The following is a 19,152-nucleotide window of genomic DNA, read 5'->3' as shown; positions in this document are numbered from 1 at the left end:
TTATAATGTTTGCAATGTGGTCTGTTATTTTACCTCTTTCTATTTCGGCTAACTATAGTTTACAGCATATTGATTCAGTGTATGTGTTGTAACTCTGGCACACAGAGAATGTGAATGGCAATTGGTTATGATTTTGTTACATTATATTAAGTGCTCCCACTGAGACCCCTAGTGCTGTGAATATTTACTGCTCTTTTTTCAGCTACAAATTGGATTCTGCAACCAGGATGGCTCAGCATGTAAATGCTAAATATTACCCTGAATCTCAAGGTTTGGGAACAGATCTTAGTATCTATAACTTAGTTATCCAGAGACTTGGCATAGAACACTAGAACTGGAAGGGACCTTGAGGGGTCATCAAGTCTAGTCCCCTGCCCTCTTGGCAGGTCCCAGTACCATCTCAACCATCCCTGATTTATGTCTATCTAACCTGCTCTTAAATATCTCCTGAGAAGGAGATTCCACAACCTCCCAAGGCAATTTATTCTAGTGTTTAACCACCCTGCCAGGAAATTTTTACTAATGTCCAACCTGAAACTCCCTCGCTGCAGTTTAAGCCCATTGCTTCTTGTTCTATCCTCAGAGCCTAAGGAGAACAAATTTTCTCCATCCTACTTGAGACACCCTTTTAGATATCTGAAAACTGATTATATGTCCCCTCTCGGTTGTCTCCTTTCCAAACCGAACAAGCCCAATTCTTTCATGGTCATGTTCTCTAGACATTTTTGTTGCTCCTCTCTGAACCATGTCCAATTTCTCCACATTTTTCTTGAAATGTGGTGTCCAGAACTGGACACAATACTCCAATTGAGACTTAATCAGTGCAGAGTAGATCAGAAAAATAACTTCTCATGTCTTGCTCACAATACTCCTGTTAATACATCCCAGAATCACGTTTGCTTTTTTTTTTGCAACAGTGTCACACTGTTGTCTCCTATTTAGCTTGTGGTCCACTATAACCCCTAGATCTCTTTCAGCAGTACTTCTTCCTAGACAGTCGCTTCCCATTCTGTATGTTCCTTCCTAACTGAAGCACTCTGCATTTGTCCTTATTAAATGTCATCCTATTTACCTCAGACCATTTCTCCAGTTTGTGCAGATCATTTTGAATGATGACCTATCCTCCAAAGCAGTTGCAACCCCTCTCAGCTTCGTATCACCTGAAAACGTAATAATCGTACTCTCCATTCCGATGTCTAAATCGTTGATGAAGATATTGAACAGAGCCAGTCCCAAAACAGACACTTGCGGAACCCCACTTGTTATGCCTTTCCAGCAGGATTGTGAACCGTTAATAACTACTGTGAGAACAGTTATCCAGCCAGTTATGCACTCACCTTATAGTAGCCCCATCTAAGTTGTATTTGCTTAGTTTATTGATAAGAATATAATGTGAGCCCGTATCAAATGCCTAACTAAAATCTAGGTATACCATGTCTACTGCTTCTCCATTATCCACAAGACTCGTTATCTTATCAAAGAAAGCTATCAGATTGGTTTGACATGATTTGTTCTTTACAAATCCATGCTGGCTGTTACCTATCACCTTAGTATCTTCCAGATGTTTGCAGAGGAATTCCTTAATTATTTGCTCTATAATCTTTCCTGGCACAGAAGTTAAACTGACTGGTCTGTAGTTTCCTGGGTTGTTCTTATTTCCCTTTTTATAGATGGGCACTATATTAGCCCTTTTCCTGTCATCTGGATTCTCTCCCGTCTTCCATGATTTTTCAAAGATACCAACTCTAACAGCTCCTTAAGTATTCTAGGATGTATTTCATCAGGCCCTGGTGACTTGCAGACATCTAACTTTTCTAAGTGATTTTTAACTTGTTCTTCTTTTTTTATTTTATCTTGTAAACCTTCCCCATTTCCACTAGCATTCACTACGTTAAACGTTCCTTCATCAGACTTCTTGAAGACCGAAACAAAGAAGTCATTAAGCACCACTGCCATTTCCAAGTTTCCTGTTACTGTTTCTCCTTCCTCGTTGAGCAGTGGGACTACCTTGTCATTTAGTCTTCCTCTTGCTTCTAATATATTTATAGAAACTCTTCTTGTTTCCCTTTATGCCTCTAGCTAGAATTAGCTCGTTTGTGCCTTTGCCTTTCTAATCTTGCCCCTGCATTCCTGTATTGTTTGCTTATATTCATCCTTTGTAATTTTGTCCTAGAGTGCACTTTTTATATTACTCCTTTTTTATTTTTAGATCATGCAAGATCTCCTGGTTAAGCCAAGGTGGCCTTTTGCCATATTTTTTATCTTTCCTACTCAGCAGAATAGCTTGCTTTTGAGCCCTTAATATCCTTTGAAAAACTGCCAGCTCTCATCAGTTGTTTTTCCCCTTAGTCTTGCTTCCCATGGGATCTTACCTACCAGCTCTCTAAGCTTACTGAAATCTGCCTTCCTGAAAACCATTGTCTCTACTTTGCTGTTCTCCCTTCTACCATTCCTTAGAATCATGAACTCTATGACTTCATGATCACTTTCACCTAAGCACCTTCACTTTCAAATTCTCAACCATCTCCTCCCTATTTGTTAAAATAAAATCTAGAACAGCTTCCCACCACTAGCTTTTTCAACCTTCTAAAATAAAAAGTTGTCTTCAATGCAGTCCTAGAACTTATTGGAGAGTCTGTGTCCCGCTGTGTGAGTTTCGCAACATATGTCTGAATAGTTGAAATTCCCCATCACCGCCAAGTCCTGCGCTTTGGATGATTTTGTTAGTTTTAAAAAAGCCTCATCTACTGCTTCCATCTGGCATGTAATAGACCCCAGCATGACATCACTGGTTTTTTTTTTTTTACCCCTTTTAGCCTAATCCAGATGCTCTAAACACATCTGTCTCCTACGTCCATCTCCACTTCAATCCAAGTGTATATATTTTTAACATATAAGGCAACACCTTGTTAAGTAAAGGAATTATTTTCCCAAGAATTCTGCCACACAGATAATACTAAGCAGGTTTATTAGCAATGCATTACGGAGGGCTCAACAGCAGCTTCCAAAGAATTATTAGCAGTACGAGTCTTATTTATCAGTCACATGTCATACATATCCTTATATCACCTACAACTAATTTCAGTTCTTCAAGAAAGAACAGGTCTTTGCACAAGAATATGGGGCCCAGGTAAGGAGGAAGAAAGGATGGAGGGAGAAAAGGAAAGACTAAGCAGAGACAAGGTTTAACAAAACAGCTTCTTGTAAACCTGTGAGAATTGAGGAGGAGGTCACAATTTTAACAAACCTAGTGACAGTTTCAACAGTGCTCAAAATCCTGTTGTAGCTGTGCTGTTTATCTTAGTCAGGCCTTGAGGCCCAGCACAGGAAAACAAGGCTTTGTCCTAACAGATTCCCTCCTGTTTGACAAATTGAACTTGTGAGATATAGTCAATATCTAAATAAAATCATACTCATTTTCAACTTGATACTTGGGAACAGAAAGTGGGGGGTTGTGGGTGGGAGAGGGAGCAGAAAAGAGGCAAAAGTTAGAAGTGAGAGTAACAAGGGGAACAGCATTAATGAGCATGCACTTAAAATAACAACACATAACCAAAGAACCTACTAAAATACAAAGGGAAGCAGCAGCGGCAGCTATTTGCAAAATGGTCCACCAGGTGATGGGGTTGTAGGATAGACCAGCAGCAGCGTCTTCCAGATGGATTATGGTGTTGGTAGATAGTTGCACCTTCATGAGGCCTTTAGCATCTTCCTTCTGGGCAGTGGTTGACACAAAGGCAGTAGCAAGGGCTGCTTTAGACAGCAGCTCCTTGGCCAGTTGTATAGGAGCGTTATCTTGATGTAGATTACCAGCATGATGACATTACCTTGATGGCAAGGTAAAGACAGGGCCAGGCGGGTGGATGGCACCCAAACTGAAGGAGTCAGTAATCTGTAGACGCATGGAAGAATTGGCCGGGCCATAGTTATAGTAGGTGGCAGCGGTAATAAAACACCACTGTGTAGCAGATACTTGGACAGCATCAGAGAGGGGGAGAACAGCAACCATCCCGGACGAGGAGGAGGCATCAAGGGGGCGAAGGGTGGAACAGGAACAAATGATGTAGTCAGTGGTCTCCGTATAGCAATCCAAGGTTGTCACGAGCATGCCGCTGCTGGGAGAAGGAGACAGATAGCCAGAAAATCCTACTCTATAAACAGTAATAGAAGTGTAGGTGTGTTAGTCTGGTCTAGCTGAATCAAAAAACAGGACTATCTAGCACTTTAAAGACTAACAAGATGGTTTATTAGGTGATGAGCTTTCGTGGGCCAGGAAGTGGGTCTGGCCCACGAAAGCTCATCACCTAACAAATCATCTTGTTAAAGTGTTACATAGTCCTGTTTTTTACTCTATAAACAGTGTTATTAGACACATGCCCAACAGATCTAAAATGAAAAGACGAAGGAAAAACATGGGAGGGAATGACAATGGGGTACACAAGGAGAAAATTGAGAGGGTACAGGTAGAATGTCAGAAGGAAGGGGGGAGGCAACAATTAATTGAGCAGATATATTTGCCAGGTGTGCAAGTGCTGGGGAAGAAAGGGTGTGCAAGGGAGGGGAGACAAGGCATATGTCTAGCATACCTTCCTTTAGCATATTAAATAAATCACGAGCTAGCATATCACAGGCACACCCTTTGGATTGAGATTGTTATATTAAATACAGCATCGAAAAGTGTTTTGGTAACAACATAAATATCTTTTTGCCGTAGCCTCAGTGGCAGAAAAAGCATACAATAAACCAGCATGTGTGTGCCATAAGGCTCTGATAGTTTGACCTTTGACCCAAGCATTATAGGAACTATCTAGATCAGCATTATGAGAATTCAGCATTGAATTTACACTCCCGTTACATGGGTCTAAAGGGTATGGTGCTGCATCAATAAGGTCAGTTGCCCTTGTAGCCACTGTATAGAGCTAGGGTGATCATCAGAGCATACGTTTTGTAAGGGCACAGTGAAATTTGATAAATTGTATTTAACTTTAATCAAATCCATAATTACATTATGTAGAAGTGTCTTGTGGTATCCCAGATGGACAATGCCATTGGGAGGAATGGGGTGGAGTGTAGGACAAATGGAGGGAGAAGGTGAACCCAGCGGTAGTTAGATTATTAACGTCTTACATCTGAACATCCCAGGCATCTGACCAGGTCAAAGCAGTGCTCTTGACAGTACTGTCCTTCCATTCTGGGTTCCCACAACAGAGGCGGGAGATCTGTCCATCCTTTTTTTTTTTTTTTCTAAAGTGGTTTGGTTAATATGCCCTATGTAAGTGCGTAAGCACCAGCATCTATATTCCCCCCAAGCCACTGGTTATCCCATAAACATTATGTACATCCACAGACCCATCTAATGCTGTGGAAACAATTAATTTACTGGTTAAGTTCATGGACCCGTCGGATAGAAAGTCGAAATTAGTTTGCCCCAAGGGTGCTGACTCATACTGGCATTTTATGACTTGATTTGTTCCCAGCAACTGGAGATAGCCTGCTCACATCCAGGGACTAAATGCCTAGGAATAGTTAACTGTGGGTGACTGACAAGGAGGGAGCCGAAGGCTGCTTCCTGCTTGTGGTAGATAGATGGAAACTCAGGACCCAGGGTGGGAATAAAAGCAGGGTGGCACCACTATGAGACCGACATGGTTCAATCGGGAACTAAGCCACACACATTGGTTTCCTAACTCATTCATTGTTTCCTCCTTTTGGCAGTTGTACATATTGGCCAACTTTAAGGCAGGTGGTTTGGGTAATCTGTACCATGGGCAAGTCCCAGGTTTGTGCAGCTTTGGGGCCCAAGAACAGGAGCACCAAGGGGATCACCAAGAGGGACAGCATTTTACCTGGAAAGACAAAAAGTAACACACAACATATACATTAAACTATTCATCAAGACATTTTGATCTTGGTCTTGTGGATCCATGTTGGGATCCCTTTTACCTTTGCAGAGGTGTCCTGTGGGCTAACACCAAATGAGGAACAGGCCAGGATTGTAGGTTTTGACCATGACCTGTATGTCAGGCCAAGAGGGAAGTTCACAGGGGTCTTGGCCAGTTTGTTTGTCCTTAACCATCATCATAAGAGACTGTAGAGTTTCATTCAGCCATTTAATACACTGTAGTGCAGTATCCGAGACCAAGTGGAGAGGAGCTGGAACTACGCAGCCCTCCTCTAAAGACATTGTCGTTCCAGTTAGTAGTTCAAAGGGTGAAATTCCAGTTGTTGAATTAGGAGTGGCTCTCACTGAGAGAAGGGCAGCAGGTAATTGTGCCATGCAGTTGGTCCCTTGAGTCAGCCTCTTTTTTTAAAGTCTGATTTGCCCGCTCCACCATTCCAGAGCTTTGGGGATGATACAAGCAGTGAAATTTTTGTCTGATGCCTACGGCGGCATAGACATCCTTCATCACATGTCCCATGAAATGTGTTCCTTGGCCTGAATCAATGGACCAAGGCAGGCCCCATTGGGACCAAAACTCATTTGCTATGATCTGGGCAATGATCCAGCAGGTGAAATGGTCAGTCATGACCAGGAAATACTTTTTTCCCCAGGCCGGTGGCAGTGGCCCTATGAAATCAATCTGGATACTTTGCATAGGCCCTGTAGGCCTATGTTGGTGTCGCACAGTAACCTTGAGGGGTTTTTTTCTTCATTACACCTAGTGCAAACAAGGCATTGTCTGTAATAATCAAGCACATCAGCTGACATCCTAGACCACCACCACTTCCCTTCATGTGATGTAACATGGCCTGGGGTCCTGAGTGCATTGGCAGACGATAGAGGTAGCAGAGATGAGCCACAATTGCCCTAGGGGCTACATACTGTTGTTCCCTAGTTATCAGGTATTTGAGTTATCAATTTTACATGCGTTCTCAATCCATGTCCATTTTCCTCTCTGGAGCATTGTTCCTGCATATCTGCTAGCCTAATTTGTTCCCGTTTAGAGGCTTGTGCAGCAGCTACAGTATGTGTCCTTGGAACTGTTAGTGCAGCAGCTTTTGTGGCTTTATCTGCAGCTGCATTAGCTAGGGAGAGTGGGTCATGTTTTTAGTGTTTGCTTTAACTTTTATTACTGCTAACTTAGATGGTTTAATTGCTTCCACCAGCTTCTTAACATATCCCCCATTTTTCAGCAGAGTACCAAACGAAGTGAGGTATCCCTGAGAAATCCAGGACACCAAATAATCATGCACTACACCAAAAGCATACTGGCTGTACGTGGTAGCAGTCCAGCTTGCGGCCAAAAGAAAGGCATGGGTCAGGGCAATCAACTCAGCAACCTGAGCAGAGCAGGAGAAGGCATGATCCCGAGAGGTTACACACAGCCCAGCCTAAAGCTGGCCCGTGACATAGTATCTGGATCTATATACAAACAGAATAAGATCTGAAGAGGACAAGGGTTGCTCAGAAACACAGTGGTCGGGAGACAGAGTATCTTCAACTAAAGGACAGGAGTGGGCAATAGTGATGTAGGGGCTAAGGAGTGTACACTCCCACTAAATGCTCTCAGAGTTGCCGTTTGTCTGGACCCAATCCTTTTTCCTCTTGCTGAACAGTTTTTTTTTTCTTTCCCTGCTCTAGCTTCTGCTTTACTTACAATATCTTCTTAACAAAAAAACAACACACAACAATAGTGCTAGCAAGACATGTACCACAAGACAGACATAGACATAAACAAAGAACACAATTATTTTTTGTCAATAGAACCATGGCCTTTTCAGTTGCTCTTCAGCTGGTACCAGCTCTTTCTGATGTTCTGAAAGACAAAAAGAAAGTGTTCTACCCCCAGGGGGGTGGCGCATTATATCTTGGAATACTTCTTTCCTTTACAAGTATTCTTGCAGACTTCTTTATCAGCCTGCTGTTACCCAACAATTACTTATGCTTGTGTTCTGTAAACCGGTCAAGCCTCAGTAACTTCCACCCTCTGTGAGTTCCGGGTAAATTATCCCACTGCTCAATTATAAAGTTAATGAGGTGGTATGCCTCAGTTTCCCTCTTATACAGCAGACCAGGTTTTTAATAGTCTGTCTATTGTGAAGCTCTACATTTATTCACAAGTAGTAACTGAGAAGCTTTACTGCTGCAGTGATTTTTCCTTTCCTTAGCAGTAGGTGATTGCCAGTTACCATTCCAGCAAGCCCAAAAGGTTTTCTATTCTGAAAGAGAATCATATACAATGTTGCAGGCTTACTTATTAACACTAAATTGTTAAACAGTAACATTAGCATCAAATTTCTTACAAATAGGTGCTTATATATATCTCGTTATATACCATGCCTTTTATTTGGACAATTTACTTCCGAGGACAGTGTGTGTGTTACATCCTCTTGAAATCTTTGAATAGCAGACCCCTTCTATCCCTGTACTGGCACTTATGGAGGATTAGAACTGCCCATAACTGCCAGGCAGCCTGCATTCTCACACACTTTCTTGCTTGCTTTCAGATCCAAAGTTATCAGCAACCCAGAGACTCTGCCTTGAAAAGGGACACAGTGAATTTCCAGAGTTCTGATTACTTTTCGCTGTGGCTTCTCTCTGGAGTACATGATTTGCCTCGCAGATTTTTATATACCCTTATCAAAGCAATAATTTCTGATTTCTGGTACCCCCAAAAATAAGAAATCCAGAACCCATCCTCATTTTCTTGGTTTTGGCTGCTCTAAATACCAGCCACAACTTGGCCTATATAACAATATTGAACCTTATAAAGCATCGAGGTACCTTATGGGTTAATTGCTGAAAACAAAGACAAGCAGCACTATTTGTGTCTGGCAAAAAGTGTCTTGTCAGTTTTCAACTTTAAATGCAAGGACATTATCCAAAACAAAACCAATTCATTTGAAGCCTACAAAACAAATTCACAAACCTACAATGCAGATTGCATCCCTTTTTATGCATTTGAACTGTTAAGTTTCAATAGAAGCCCTTATTTCCCTTTAGCACATTTAACAAAAAGTGCTCTGAGCCAAAAATATAAATCAGCTTGTTTCTTTGTCTGGATTATTTACAGACATTCCTCAGGAAAAGGGCCCATTTTTCCCTCAGAAATGCTGCAAAGAAACTAAGAATACTTTTCCAATAATACTTTTCCCCTTAGCATCTTCACAACAACTACTCAACATGTCCTTCAGTGACTGCACCACGCAAGCAGACTTTCACATGGCACCATTCTCTTTAACTTTTTTCCAGTATTCATAGCATAGGATTACAACTCCTTTCTCTGTCCTTCCTTTTGTCTGACCAGACCACCACATCAAACTATCTGTAAAAGCGATGAGGAGTCCTGTGGCACCTTATAGACTAACTGAAGTGTAGGAGCATAAGCTTTCGTGGGCAAAGACCCACTTCGTCAGATGCATGTAGTGGAAATTTCCAGAGGCAGGTATAAATATGATTTTTTACTGTTACAAGTTGACAACTCAAAGGTTTTTCTTCTAACACTAATACCTGGGCTAAAGCTTAACCCTTTCACATAGCACAAAATCACACTATCTATACAATACAATTAATATGACTTACTTATAATTCACAGGATTATAGGATATAATTAATACATCTTAACTATTAACTAAACCATCAATTAATAAATTTAAGCAATACTTACAAATCCTGCAACGATAACAACATAAAGACACACTAGAACTCGGAGCATGCTCAGGACTCGTGCACCCCTATATTTGACTCGAAGGGTGAGGAGGCAGCCTCAGGGTGATCAATCCTTTAGCCGGGCAAAAAAAGACACGTGCCCTCAATACACGGAACCTCCGTCGAACAAAGGGATTTTATACAAAACTTCGGTGTCTGTGCCATGCTAGGGTCTGCATTTGGCAGGGCCTGATAGGCTAGTGATGAGGTAGTATGACAATACTGCCCTATAGGAATTTTCGTGATGTATGCGTGATCCCCTCGTGGACAGGACCAGATGGGGCATAGTTAGTGTAAGACAATTGTGTTTTATTACCCTATGTTTACTTTTTCCCTTGCCCCTAAGACTGGTCAAGCTACGGTCGAATGAGGCTTATCTGTAAGCACTATCTAGTCATGCTCACCTCCCTGTTTTTTTGGCGCCTGTGAGTCCCAGAATGCCTATAAGATCAAATTCCATTCACAAAACTGCATTGTGCTGCCCATGCTCCTCTGAGTATCTGGGTTTTGTGTGAGGGGCCTTGTGTGGCAGGATGGGCTATACGCGAAGGCCGTGGACAGAAAAAGCCTGCTTTACAACAAAAGGGAGGAAGAGAAGCTCCGGGTTAGGGGTCTTACTAGCCCACCTGTCTCCCAGCACTGCGGGTGCAGGGGCCTCGGCATTCCCGGGAGAGGAGCGGGGGCAGGGGAAGCAGGAGTGGGAGGAGGAGCGGCAGCTGGGGATGGAGCGGCAGGAGGCAGCAATCTCTGCACCAGGGTCTGAATGTGGTCAGAGATGGCACGGCCCTGGGCAAGCAGCTCCCTGCAGCTCTCCTACTGTAGCTGCAGGTCTTCATGCACCCAGTGGTTGAGGGTGAGGTGCTGGCCTCGCAGGATCCCCAGGTGCTGCCGCTGGTGGTACTCCTCATTATGGGTCAGCCTACTGGCCCGGGTGCGGGAGGCTGTCCTGGACGGGGTGATGCACCCTGCATTCGCAGCTGCTGCGGCTGTGGAAAAACAAGAGAAGTGGTCAGTTACCCCTGGGGACACAGTGGGTGAAGCTCTGCCATCTACAGTGAGCTATGACATATTGCAACAGTAAATTAAAGACAGTATATTTGAAATGTATTTTGATTTATTCAGTGCTTGTCCAAGTTTTAGGTGGCTTACAATATTAAAAAATTGTAATGTTGTAAAATCTGTAGTATGCTTGCTATTAATGTCCCTTATAGTAAAAGGATCTCTCACATTGATCCCCATACTATACTCAGTCTTTGAACCCATCTCTTTTCTAAATGCCCAAAGAAGAAAGTGAAAAGAAAGAACTAGAAAGGTTGACTTTGCTGGTTATCTGGAGCAGTATTGCATGGCAAAAGAGGAAGCCTTGTAAACCAGTGGTTCTTGACCTTTGTAAGACTAAGGACAGGGAAAGTCCATTGCTCAGTGAAGAGAGGAAAACAATAACTGGAAACTTGGTAACGGCAGAGATGCTTAATGATTTCTTTGTTTCAGTTTTCACCAAGATTGATGGTGACTGGATGCCAAACATAGTAACTGCTAGTGGAAATGGGGTAGGTTTAGAAATTAAAATAAAAAAATGAGTTAAAAATTATGTAGAGAAGATAGATGTCTACAAGTCACCAGGGCCTGATAAAAATGTATCCAAGAATACTCAAGGAGCTGCTAGAGGAGGTATCTGAGCCATTAACTATCATCTTTGAAAAGTCATAGAAGTCGGCAGAGATTGTATAAGACTGGAAAAGGGCATATACGGTGCCCATCTATAAAAAGGGAAATTAGAACAACCCAGGAAACTGACTAGTCAGCTTAACTTTTGTGCCGGGAAAGAAAATGGAATAAATAATTAAGAAATTCAATCTGCAAACATCTGGAAGATAATAAGATGACAGATAACAGCCAGTATGGATTTGTAAATGACTAATCAAGTCAGACCAATCTGACAGCTTTCTTTGATAGGACAACAAATCTTGTGGATAAGGGGAAAGTGGTGGATGTAGTGCATCCAGACTTTAGTAAGGCATTTAATGTGGTCTCGCATGACCTTATTAAAAAACTAGGGAAATACAACTTAGATGGGGCTACTATAAGCTGGGTGTACAACTGGCTGGATAACTATTCCCGGAGAATAGTTATTAATGGTTCAGAGTCATGTGGAAGGGCATAAAAAAAGTGGGGTTCAGCAGGGGTCAGTTTTGGGACTGATTCTATTCAATATTTCCATCAACGATTTAGATATTGGCACAGAGAGTACACTTATTAAGTTTGGAGATGATACCAAGCTGGATGGTGTTGCAAGTGCTTTGGAGAATAGGGTCATAGCCAAAACGATCTGGACAAACAGAAGAAATGGTCTGAGGTAAACAGGATGAAGTTTAATAAGGACAAGTGCAAAGCACTCCATTTAGGAAAGAACAACCAGTTTCATTGTGTTGCCAAGAGGAAATGGTTTTTTCCTTAAAGGATTCGAAGGCAATAAGCATACAAATTGAGTGAAGGCTTAAAAACTTTATTGAGCAAATCTCAGAATAAAACGCAATGCTTACTAAGAAAGTACAATGCTTATTAAACCTAAGCAAATCTCAGAATAAAATGCAATGCTTACGTCCCTTCTGCTCTTAAGAACCCCCCAAAGAAGGACAGCGGACGGACCCCAGTGGCTGGTGCATAGCACCTTCCGCAGCTTTGGTCTATGCTGAAGTTCTAATATTAGAAATATCCCCGCCCTTGTATAATATTGGATTTACATTACTCACACCTGTTGCTTTGAGAACCTGACAAGATTGTTGATACATTGCATATTTTCTCAGGACAAATCATTAGCTTTATCAGGTGGCAAACCGTCAGCATAGATAACTGTGTGACCATGCAAAACACTCCCGTACCAGGAGGCTAGCCTTGGGACCCATCCCGGAACTTGTTGAAAGTAAACAGTGAACTCCTAACTGTACCATCTTAAGTAAGCAGCTAACTCTTTAAAAATAAGAAAATAATAAGAAAATAATAAGAAGCAAAAAGCACAAATGGCTGCCTAAAGCATCCAGGCCTGAAGGGAGATGTAGGCATAAAAGGAACGATTGTCATACACCACCTAATCTCCTCGATATCACAATCGTCTTCTGCATTTCCACTACATTCACACATATAGAATAGGAAGCAACTGTCTAGGAAGGAGTACTGCAGAAAGGAATCTAGGGGTCACAGTGGACCACAAGCTAAACAGGAGTCAACAGTGTGACACTGTTGCAAAAAAAAGCAACCATGATTCTGGGATGCATTAACAGGAGTTTTGTGAGGAAGTCATTCTTCCACTCTTCTCTGCACTGATAAGGCCTCAGTTGGAGCATTTTGTCCAGTCCTAGGCACTACATTTCAAGAAAGATGAGGAGAAATTGGAGATGGTCCAGAGAAAAGCAATAAAAATGATTAAAGATCTAGAAAACACGACCTACAAGGGAAGACTGAAAGAACTGGGTTTGTTTAGTTTAGAAAAGAGAAGATTGAGAGGGGACATGATAGCAGTTTCCAAGTATCTAAAAAGGTGTTACAAGGAGACAGGAGAACAGTTGTTCTCCTTTACCTCTGATGATAGGACAAGAAGCAATGGGCTTAAATTGCAGAAAGGAAGGTTCAGGTTAGACATTGGAAAAACTTTCTAACTGTCAAGGTGGTTAAACACTGGAATAAATTGTCTAGGGAAGTTGTAGAATCTGTATCACTGGAGAAATTTAAGTCATAAGAACTTAAGGATAAGAATAAGGTCATAAGAACAGACATACTGCGTCAGACCAATGGTCCACCCAGCACAGTATCCTGTGTGCTGATAGTGGCCAATACCAGATGCCCCTGAGGAAGGGAACACAACAGGTAATCCTCACATGATACCTCTCCTGTTACCCGTTTCCAGACAAACAGAGGCTAGGGTCACCATTCACACCCATCCTGGCTAATAGCCATTGATGGACCTAACCTCCGTGAATCTATCTAGCTCTTTTCTGAACCCTGTTAAAGTCCTAGACTCCAACAAATCCTCTGGCAAGGAGTTCCACAGGTTGACTGTGTGCTGAGTGAAGAAAAACTTCTTGTTTGTTTTAAACATGCTGCCTTTTAATTTCATGTGCTGACCCCCTAGTTCTTATATTGTGGGAGTAAGTCTTTTCCTTACACACCTTTTCCACACCAGTCATGATTTTATAGCCCTCTACCCTATCCTCTCCCCCCTCCTTAGTCTCCTCTTTTCTAAGCTGAAAAGTCCAAGTCTTTTTAATCTCTCTTCATATGGGACCCATCCCATACCCCTAATCATTTTTGTTGCCCTTTTCTGAACCTTTTCCTATGCCAATATATCTTTTTTGAGATGAGGCAACCATATCTATATGCAGTAGTCAAGATGTGAGCATACCATGGTTTTATATAGAAGTGTACCATTTTCTTTGGCCGGTTCCTTCGGTTTACCTTACTCCTGGCCGACAGGCTGCCGGCCCTATCATACCCCTCTCCGCGCTGGGGGGGGGGGGGACTTGATTATGTTCTCGGTCGGGACTTCCGTCAGTCCCGTGGGTGTCGCCCCGGCTCCTTGCCCCCTGGGTCTCCCCCTCCCACGGCTCCGCGTCCGCTCCCTCTCTCCCTCTCCCCCTCTGGCCATGATGGCGGCATTTTAAACATCCCGCCGTAGACGTTCCTCCTGACGTCACAGGCCTGGGTGGGGACGCGGCCGCCCGTCTTTGCTGCAGGTTGGCTGCCGTCTGGGCCTGTCCGGGCGGGAGAACTCCTCCCGCTCTAGCCCCTCCTCTACCGCCGCGCTTCGGCAGCGAGTCGGCGTGACGGCCAGCGTTTTCAGCCCCGGCGCGGCCTGAGTACAAGCCGCGCAACATCGGGCTGACACCCCCCCCCCCGAATGCCGAGCAGCACCTGTTCAGCATTGCTCACGGTGCGGGGTGGGGCTACCCCGTCACAAGAGGCAATAAGATATTTTCTGTCTTATTCTCTGTCTCTTTTTTAATGATCCCTTCTATTTGGCTTTTTGACTGCTGCTGCACATTGAGTGGATGTTTTCAGAGAACTCTCCACAATGACTCCAAGATCTCTCTCTCGAGTAGTGGTAGATAAATTAGTCCCCATCATATTCTATGTATAATTGGGATTACTTTTTCCAATGTGCATTACTTTACATTTATCAACATTAAATTTCATTTGCCATTTTGTTGCCCAATGATTTAGTTTGGTGAGATCTTTTTAAAGCTCTTTACAGTCTGCTTTGGTCTTAACTATCTTGAGCTGCTTGGTATCATCTGAAAATTTTGCCACCTCACTGTTTATCCCTTTCTCTGGATCATTTATAACTAAATTGAATAGGATTGGTCCCAGGACAGACCCTTGAGGGACCCCACTGGTTACCTCTCTCCACTCAGAAAACTTACCATTTATTCCTATCTATTCCATTAAGAGAAGGTACGATAGATATCTATCAGGGATGATCTAGGTGATGCTTGGTCTTGCCGTGAGGGCAGGGTACTGGACTTGATGACCTCTCAAGGTCCCTTCAAATTCCAGTATTCAGTGATTCTCTGATTCTATTATGGTGCCCCTTGCAGGAGTCTGGTTTGTCTTGTGTACCCCAAGTTCCACCTCACTTAAAAACTACTTGCATACAAAATCAGACATGAAAATACAAAAGTGTCAGCACATATTGCTGAAAAATTGTTTACTTTCTCATTCTACCATACAATTATAAAATAAATCAATTGAATGTAAACATTGTTCTGATGTCTCCATATATAATATACTAGAAGATTTACCCAGCACTGCTCGGGAACATAACTCAATTAATTTTTTTCTTCATTTAAACCATGACTTTGGGGTGGCACTAGGGATACGGGGTTAAGTATGCAGGCTGTCCTGGCCAGCCCTCTCTCACCACAGCAGTTTGGGGCCAGGTGAGAAGTGCCCCTCCATGGCTACTGCAGCTCCAGCAGGCACAGCCAGGGGAGGGGTGCATATTCCCAGCTGGAGCAGGTTCATTTGCCTCCTGTGCTCCCAGCCAGATTGAGAAATGAAGCAAACAGTGCACTTTCTCCTCACTCCCTAATGAAAGGGAGCAACTAGCAATGTTCTTGTATGAATGGAAGCAGAGCTTCAGTTCCTGCCCGTCCCTCTCTAAAGGCCACCTAGGAGGTTGGAGGGCTGGGGTTCAGGCAAGTCACAGACGGGGAGGAGCACGACCCCAGCCAGCCCCTTTCACCTGCTTGGTGATTGTCTCTTTTCTGTATGGTTTTATGCAACCCCATATGCATGGGGGGAGCTTAATGCTCGCCCCTCTGCTCACACAAGCAAGCCTTTACCTTGCTTTAAATTTTTATAAATGTTGGTGGTCCTAGCTCTTAACGTGTAGGAGGAATTCTTAAACAAACAGATGGATGGACAGATGAGACTCACTTGCTCACTCAGAAACAAATTCTATCAAATATATAGTAGATGCAGCAGTATACACAAATCATATAAAGAAGTCATTGTCGGTGTGAAATTTTAGTTTGTACTAACCTTGATGATACATTTTATGTATCCTGTTGTAAAAGTAGGCAAATATCTAGATTAGTTGGTGTATTGCCTGGAAACCTCTGCAGACTCTCTAGCTATGCATACCCCTGGTTGAAAACTACTGTTGTGAACAGGTTAAACACAAGTTAGGATTGTACTTGGGGTTCTTAGTGTTTAACATCAGCATAAAGACCAGGTTCCCCGGTGATCAAAAAGGATTTCCCTCCTGAAGTGGGTTTTATTTAAAGGGAAAGGAGTGAGTGGGTATCCTCAGGACAGTCTTCCATACTATATTTTTATTCACATATACATCTCCCCAAGGCAATGTTAGTGCATATCATATATTGAATGAAGCAATTAATGGTGATTCATAGCTATCAACACAGGTGTCTGCAGATGGGGTCTGCTCTACAGCTGAGTTTACTGAAATGTCCAAAGCTGCATGGTGGGTGACTGGAAGCCCAGTGAAGCAGCACTGGGCTTCTGCAGATGTTAGGCCCTGTGGTACCCTACAAGCCAACCACTCTTCAGCCAGCTCTACCTTGAAAGCTGCACTGGTCTGCACCCTTACACACAAGGCTGTCAAATCTCCAAATTGGTCTGGAGTCTCCAGGAATTAAAAACGAACCTTTAATTAAAGATTATATCATGTTGGTGATGAAACCTTCCAGGAACATGGCCAACCAAAACTGGCACCCCTACATCCCTGGCCCTGCAGGCGGAATGAATTAGCAAAGGTTGGTTGCGGGGAGCTGAGCCTTAAAGCTTCCCCAGACTCACGGAAGAGGAGGGCTGCTAGGGAGCCCCAGAGGTCAGCAAGCCCAGCCCCCTGCACAGAACACAGATCTCAGCTGTGCAGCTCTTGACCGGCCCGTGCTGTCGGACCCCGATTCCTCCCCTCCCGCCCTCGCTGTGCGCTCCGGGGCGGCGGGGAGAAGGGCTCTCTGGCCAGCAGCGCGAGCTCCCTGCTCTCTAGTGTGTTTCCCGGGAAAACGGGACTCAGACACCCGCCCCAATGGCTCAGGCAGGCCCTCGGGTAGAAATTAACAAGCCCGAGCCGATCCCCAGCCTTCGCTCGGCTAGTGCGCACCAGGCACGCGCGTCCCACGGGCTTTCCTCAGTGACTCACGCTCAGTCATCCCCGGCAGGGTGACTCCGACTTCCTCTGAAACCCGGGCTAGAGTTCGGCGAAACGGCCACGCACCGATAGGCAGCGCCACCGCGAGGTCGGCGCCGGCTCACACGGCCCCCTGCAGAGGGCTGTCTCAGCGCACTTGCCTCGGAGCCAGGGGCCAGCTGCGGGCTCGCTGCTGCCCCGCGCGGCCGGCTCGCTGCGCGCTTTTGGCTGTAGAGGTTCCCAGGACGCTGCCAAGTGCCCCAGTCTTGGGGCAGCCCCACGTCAGCGCCTTCTGAGGACACGGCTGGGGGAGCGGGCTGTTTTGGGGAGGAGGCGGGTCAGGGTCCTGTGGGAAAGGAGGGCCAAGTTGTAGGATCTCTCGCCATGCACAGGGCTGCTGGCTTGGCCCCTGGCAACCTCGGGGGTGCAAGTTCCGTTTGCAAGCCTGTGTGTGCTGAGGCCGCTCGTCGGCTTACAACACGTGGCACGTTTCCCTGTCTTCACCGGCAACATTTCGATATTTAAACCCAGAACGCATTTTGGTCAGAGTGGCCTGATGACCAGCCTGGGGCAGGGGAGGAGTAAAATCTATCTCACTTGTCAGCAAATGAATGTGTCGGGAATGCGATTCTGTTCCCAAACAGCCCATTCCCACCCGCAGGAGTTCGCGAAGCCCCTGAACCGGAGCCCGTCCAATATACAGTCTGCTCATCCTGAGCTCTTCATTTCCTAGCAGGCTAACGCAGCCGATGTTTCCTCACTCTGAGGAATCCCTAGCAGAGCCAAATAGCTCTGCCCTGGATAGCCATGTGCACAATCAGGCAACATACTCCTCATTGCCTGCATCTGAGCAGGTTGCGTCTTTGCTGGTGCGCAACACAGAGGGGCGCAATGAGTGAGTGCCCTAGGCTCTGCGCTGCAGACAATATGGGTACATGATGCAAATGGACACCATCTGCACCGTCCACTATTGAATTGTTACTATGTTTTAAATATCGTGCAAATTAATGTTTTCTTTGTTTCTTCTCTTTTCAACCCTATGTGAGCTTGCGGGTTCAGGGGGGAAGTACACATTGCCCATGGACTGTGTCTCTCCAATTGGTACTAGCTACACATTCTTCCCTGGGGACTGCCAGATGTCCTGTTCACCTATTTCTAACAGCAGTAATCCAATCACATTACATTTCTTTCCATGCCAAGTACATAATCCTATCTTTGATCAAGGCCGTGATATGGCTAATGTTACCTTAAGCCAATGCATTACCTTATATTAATCTTCTCTCTGTGTTTCTTCTTTGAAAACGACTTAGATTGAATCCCAACTATTGATTGTGCGCGTGTCTGTCTGTTTAGTAAGAGCTATGGATGTTCTGCTGCAAAGATCTATGGAACAAGCTTCAGTTGATCTGTTTTTTTTTATGAAGGTGCCACCGAAATATAAACTTTGTACTGCAGGATTTCTCTATTTTTTTTTCAAATTACTAATGACACAACTTCATTACAATAGTATGAATAACTATTTTTACAGCCCAGGAGAAGAGGTGCATGAGACATCAAAATGAGACCCAGCTATGGCATTTAAAAATGACCGTAGGCGTGCAGATACATACAATATATATAACGAAGCCAGCAAAGCATTGAACCCCAGCACTGAAAATACAACTTCAAAGAGCATAATGGGTAATCAGCATAGTAATATGTTTCTCTGGTACTCAGAACTACATGTGTGTCTCTTGATTTACTTGTTCTACAGAACTATAGCTCTTACATTTTCAGCTTAGTTACTGGTGGTATAGTTTCTAATAACTAATGCTGAGTATTTGTTTTAATTCTTCTTCTTCAACAGTCTCCC

At 44.0% G+C, this 19,152-nt stretch overlaps 1 long non-coding RNA gene across 1 annotated transcript; it reads right to left on the bottom strand.

Moving 5' to 3' along the window:
• Positions 1–2,935: 2,935 nt before the first annotated feature.
• Positions 2,936–17,592, bottom strand: LOC142829888 (uncharacterized). The gene is made up of 4 exons (XR_016349894.1): positions 17,313–17,592; positions 10,276–10,635; positions 9,609–9,722; positions 2,936–5,846 (listed from the first exon to the last, which is right to left on the bottom strand). It is a non-coding gene; the product is annotated as an uncharacterized LOC142829888 (long non-coding RNA).
• Between the last annotated feature and the right edge of the window lie 1,560 nt (positions 17,593–19,152).

The sequence above is a fragment of the Pelodiscus sinensis genome, chromosome 6, assembly GCF_052426305.1.
Source record: "Pelodiscus sinensis isolate ZL-2025 chromosome 6, ASM5242630v1, whole genome shotgun sequence".
Taxonomy (NCBI): domain Eukaryota; kingdom Metazoa; phylum Chordata; order Testudines; family Trionychidae; genus Pelodiscus; species Pelodiscus sinensis.
This window is presented reverse-complemented; position numbering and strand designations above follow the sequence as displayed.